The 6,126-nt window shown below is 29.5% G+C and overlaps 1 protein-coding gene across 1 annotated transcript in view; it reads left to right on the top strand.

Annotated features, from left to right (window-relative positions):
* LOC117179835 (protein masquerade) overlaps positions 1–6,126 on the top strand; it is an 86,269-nt gene that overhangs the window by 78,676 nt on the left and 1,467 nt on the right. The window lies entirely within an intron of this gene.

Here is a 6,126-nt window from a genome sequence, read left to right as displayed (position 1 = left end):
GCGATCTATTCAAATCATGAGAATCGTCAGCATCGAAATCTGGAAATATTAAAATCCCAATCTCCTGAATTTATTTCAAAGCAGTTAGCTGTTAGCAGATAAGATATATAAATAGAATCGACGAAGTGCTCCGCCCGGCAATCGTGCATCTTCGAGTTTTCAAATTCAGAAGAGGAGAAATGGGTTGCGCGCGCAACTCAGTCATTTACAGCGTCTCCTACTATATTCACACGTACATAGCCATGTCATAGTATTGGACCGCATCTCGTTTCAGATCTGGGATCACTGGGCCCCACCTAGCACCGTTTGATACTTCAATGTAAGCATTTCATACATGGAGCTGCTGCGTTTTCGCATTTTTAGAACTGCAGCTGCTCGTTGTTTAAACGAAGCGCGTCTAGTATTTTGAATCGTGAAAGTTCTATCTCACGGAGGCGCTGTGATTCGGATTTCGTTAACAAACCCGATAAAAAAGTGGAAAAGTGTGTGCTCGATGCTTTAGAGCAGCTGATGTTCAACTTATGAACGTTGAGAGTTCTACAATTTACATAAAGAACTGCTCCATATCAATACTTACTTAATTGATGTAGATCGGTATTGCTCTAGCGTCGGTTCTATACACAAACCGATAAAATGACAAATTAAATGAAGAGATCCGGTTCAACTGTTTAACCTACAGAGTTCTAATTTATGGGAAGCGTATTAGTCCAAGGTATTATTTGAACTAATATAGTCGCATATTTTTTTCAGTGTAGCAAAATTGAACTATTTTCTATAGAATGTTTTTTCTTTTTTCGGGGGAGCTGAAAATTCATCTTTTTGGTTGAAAATGTAGCTATTAGTTGAAAATTCGACCTTCTTGATGAAATTTTGTTTCTTTATTGACTGAAAAATCATTATTAATGGAAAATTTGTATTTTGTATTAAAAAATTGATCAATTTTTTGTAGAAAGTTAATCTCTTTGGTTGAAAATACAACCTTATGGTTGCAAATTAATTTATTTTGGTTGAGGATTCAATTAGTTTGTTGGAAACTCGTGCTTTTGTGGTTCAATTCAACTGTTTTTATTTAAAATGAACATATTTTCTGTGTTAAAATATCAAATATTACATTTTTTGTCTCAAATTTGACAGAAAATTATATTTTTTAATATCAATTAATCGTCAATAAATATTTAACTACTCTTTTTTTTTGTTAAAAATTTATCTTTCTTAGTTTGAAAATTCAACTATTTATTAAAAAATGTTAAAATCGAAAAACATAAACAAGAAATTAATCAAGTAAAATTTGGACTAACATCGAATCGACTGTTTGAATTATTTAGTTGAAAATTTATTAAATTTATCGAAAATTCTTCTTTTTTGGTAGAATATTCACCTATTTAGTTACAAATTTATGTATTTTGATGATAATTTGACTTTTCTGGTAGAAAATTACTATTCCCTGGTTAAAAAGTTAAGTTTTTGATGAAATTATGTTTCTTTCTAGACTGAAAAGATCTTCTAGGTTGAAGATTCGTCTTTTTTATTTGAAAATTCATGTATTTTTGTAGAAAGTTAATCTGTTTTAGTTAAAAATACAACTGCTTGGTTGAAGATTCAATTATTTTGTTTATTTCGTTTATACTTGGTTGAAAGTTAAACAAATTTCTTAAAAGTTAATGTTTTGATTAAAGCTTCAAAATTTTAATTAAAATTTCTTGTTGCTCAAAATAATTTTTTTTAACGGAAAATTGAACTATTATGTTAAAAATGTATATTTTTGGATTGAAAATTCAACTGTTTCATAGAAAATTCGTTCTATTTTTTATTGAAATTTAATTCACCGGAATAAATAATTAAATATTTCTTTATAAATAATTAAATATTTCTTCCGTGGTTCAAAAATTGAATAAAGTTAATAATTCAACTATTTAGTTTACAAATTGTAGAAACGTAATCAAACGCAACTGGTTGGTTGTAAATTAACTTTTTTTGTAAAATCGATAATATTGGGTTTTACAGTTTACATTGTGTAATTCTAAAATATTTCACTTACAAATTTTGGATTTTAATTTTTAAGCGTACATTTTTCATTTAAACAATTTTAAAATACAGTTTTAAAGACCTACAAAATTAAAAAATAGTATCGTTTAAAATCAACAATTTTGGATAAATAACCTTTTTGGTTGATTAAAAGTCAATATAAATGATGATTTTTGAAATTGAACTATAAATTAAGGCTTAACAAGTGAATAATAATTTTTTTTTTACAAAACGATTCGGAATCGGTTCAAAATTGAAGAATTTCCAGATTTTAACTTTAAAAATTGAATTGTTTCAGTTGGAATTTTGAAGTTCTTGTGTAGTTAAATAAATGTAAACACCTGATTGAAGTTTTATAAACTATTTTCAATTTTAAAATAACTTCAAAAAATATACTCATAATTAAAAATGGCTTTAATCAAATTTAAAATATTGTTTTAGCCTAAAATTTGAAATTTTGTAATTAAGAAAAACAAGAATTGCTGATTATTTAGATATATGCAAAAGCGGTAATTGAAAGGCTTAAAAAGTTTAAAAAACATTAAATAAACAAAAAAACCTTTAAAAAATAGTTTGATTTGCATCCAAAGAAGATTCTAGTTCACTTTCTAATACAAAAGTAATAATTGTAAACAATTTGCAACCAGAATAGATGTCTTAAAAAAAATGATTAAATTTTCAACCAAATAAAAAAATTTATAACTAAATGGATAATGTTCAGAAGAAAGTTTTTGCAAATTTTTAAAATTCTAATCTAAAAATATTCTATTTTAAAATTATTTAACTTGTCCTGTTTTCGAAATTATAATCTTAAATTATTCGAATTCGGGATTTTTCCATTAAAAATAAGATTGATCAATTTGAAATGCTTTGAAATAGAAATGATACAATTTCAAATATTTTCTAATAAAATTGTCAGGTTTTCGAGATTTAATCTTAAAGTGCAAAATTTGGAACGTTTTTGGATTAGAAATAATACAATTTGGAAAACATGTATTTCAACGCTTTTCCGCAAGAGGCTCTACGAACGATGCCAATAACTAACTAAATCCGAATCTATGCGTCCAAATCTTCCAAAGTCAGCAACAGCTTGTCCCGGTTTAGGCAACTTCATCAAGAATTTGCCAAAATGGGATACATAAAAATATTCATAACTTATTGAATAAAATCGCTAAAAGAAGTTATGAATGTTATTCTCAAACATATTAAATGATACAATGCTATAAAAGTTAGGGTAGGGCGGGGTGAGACGAGCATAGGGGTTAAGGGCATGTGACACAGCTAAATACCTATATTACCGATCACAGTTTTTCAGTTCACTGAATGTTCTTTTGAACTTAAGAACTTTTTTTGTAAATAAAATATCGAGCTGAAACTTTGGGAAATGTATTAGAGTACAATAAAGTACGTTTAGGTACTGCATTTTGGTAAGAACTTCACTGAAAATTATTTCATCTTTTTTCTGAACCTCAAAATTTTTTGAACGTTCGAACTTTTTTTATACTTAAAATATCAGTCTCAAACTTTGAGAAATGCAAGAACCGAAAGAAAACTACGTTAAAGTACAAAGTTTAATAATAAAAGATGTAAAAAAAAAATATTTCAACAATCAATTCCAACGGCATCAGCCGGTAACGTTGTACACAAAAATAGGAACTCTCTAGAACCTCGTCTAGTGGCCGCCAGGTTTCGTATTTTCGTGTACAACGTTACCGACTGATGCCGTTGGAATTGATTGTTGAAATATATTTTTTTACATCTTTTATTATTAACCTTTGTACTTTAACGTAGTTTTTTTTTGGCTCTTGCATTTCTCAAAGTTTGAGACCGATATTTTATGTATAAAAAAGTTCGAACGTTCAAAAAATGTTGAGGTTCAGAAAAAAGATGAAATAATTTTCAGTTCTTAGGTTCAAAAAACATTCAGTGAACTGAAAAACTGTCGTCGGTAATATAGGTATTTAGCTGTGTCACATGCCCTTAAGATGAGTCACTTAATTTTCTCGTAGGTTATCATTTATTTTGTAACTTTCTTTTGTATTAATAGCGAGAAAAACATTATCAAACTTCTTTTTTGAAAATTTTTCGCTTAATGTTGAATAAATCTGAAAAAAACGAAAATAAAAATTTGTTCAGATGGTTCAAGAATCACGAAAAATCATATATTAGATGTTTTTCCAGTGGCTATTTAGATAGATTATTTATTAAACCTTAAGTTTTCAACAGATTTATATATAATTGTAAAACCGAAATAGCTGAAATTTTGATTTGACTAAAAAGTCGAATATGGGGCGGAATGAACCACTGTTCTGGGGCGGAATGAGCCACCTCTTCCTGTGTACTGTGCACTGTTTTTTCTGTGTGTATTTCTTAAATAACTTTGTTTGAAAACTCATAAAATGCTATAAAAATAAGAAAAACATTGTTGTGGTTTAAAAATGCGGAAGAAGTTTTAAAAAACAGTTTAATACCTTAATATATATGAAATTCAGTGTCACGCAGTCATTGCAGTAGATCTTTTACTGAGACAATGCACATGATCAAGTTGAAAAATTGCTATATTTATTCCTGTAATACATTTATTAAAAGATATGTGGATATAATTCCCTTTTCTATTTACTCTTTGTAATGATAGTTACGGTAGAGGTTAGGATAAACGATTACATCATTTTAAAGTTAAATACTTTAAATTTTCCGTTCAATTTTGGAAGGCTATGTGTTAGATATTTTTTTATTTTAAAATACTCAAATTTAATAAGACTCTTAATTACAAATGATATATAATAAGTCATTTAATTAAGTGACCCATCTCGCCCCATTGCCTGGCTCATCCCGCCCCAGGCATGAGGTGATATGAGCCAAGCGCACTTGTTCTTTATTTTCGTTTCTAATTCCGCATATACTTTTTTAGTTACTTTTATCTTGGCAAAATTTTAATTAAAAATGTTTGTAGAATATATATAAAGCGTCACTTTGAAGCAATGAATTAGCAGATTTTAAATACTGACGTGAAAAGGACAGCTATGCACATTTCGCCCCACCCTACCCTATGCGCAAAGTTTTGAAATGCAACAAAATGGCGAATATGGCAGCAGATAACTTACAGATTTTGATCAGTATTTTTTATTATTTTTTACTAAATGCATAACTTGTCAGAACAAGAATAAATAGTGGTAACAAATTCAAAAGAAATTCAAAAATACTACAAACATTTTTACTCTGATGATTTATGTTGGAATATAAAAGGTATTCAACGATATTTATTATTGTCCTAGTATTGGACATACTTTTTACGTTGTCGAATTGGGTAAAAGATGAAAATGAATAGAAAAGTAAGTACAGCCGCCACCTGCTTCATACCTTGTGACGTTGCAGTTTTGTTGCAAGTCACAAGCAAAATTAATTTTTTTTTGAGTTCAACAGTTATTAATAATTGATTTAAACTAAGCTCAAATTTTAAGACTCTGTTCTATTTTGTTGAATCCGCAAGCTGCAGGGTTTTCCAAGACTATGATTCATTTAGTTTAGTTCCCTTAATTTAAGAATTGATTTTTCCCGTTTTTTATTTTTTTACTATGTACATCCTGAGAAATACAACCATCCTCGAAGATCCACAACCTTCCTGACCTATTGAGAAATTTGAAGAAGCATTTGGGACGCCTTTTGTCGATTGAAGTTACTTAGCCCGTTTGAAATTTCCCGCCTAAACCTGCTGTGTGTCATTCCGTTCCCGTCCTTCCAGTTGAACCTCAAATTGTAACGAGATAATTTTTAAATGCTGTTGGGATTATTGCTGACTTTTATGGACGCCCCCTTCAACTTATCCACCTGGGAGTGGAATTCAAGTTGAACGTTTTTTGAGAAGGTCTATTGTCGATCCCTGGCAACGCGAGTGGGACCTCTATAGGTCAGGCCCGAATTTTGACAGATGGCGTTCTCGGCGCTAGGAGCTTAATTCGATTTTAAACAAAGTCCTAGTAGCCGACTTAGTTATTGGCACTGTTCGGAGACTCTGACCAGAATTAATTTGAATTTGAATTTTTACCTGATAATTATACACTGAATATTGCCCCCCCCCTGTATTTTATCCATCTTTTGTGA

Source organism: Belonocnema kinseyi, chromosome 9 (genome assembly GCF_010883055.1).
Source record: "Belonocnema kinseyi isolate 2016_QV_RU_SX_M_011 chromosome 9, B_treatae_v1, whole genome shotgun sequence".
In the NCBI taxonomy this organism is placed as follows: Eukaryota; Metazoa; Arthropoda; class Insecta; order Hymenoptera; family Cynipidae; genus Belonocnema; species Belonocnema kinseyi.
This window is presented reverse-complemented; position numbering and strand designations above follow the sequence as displayed.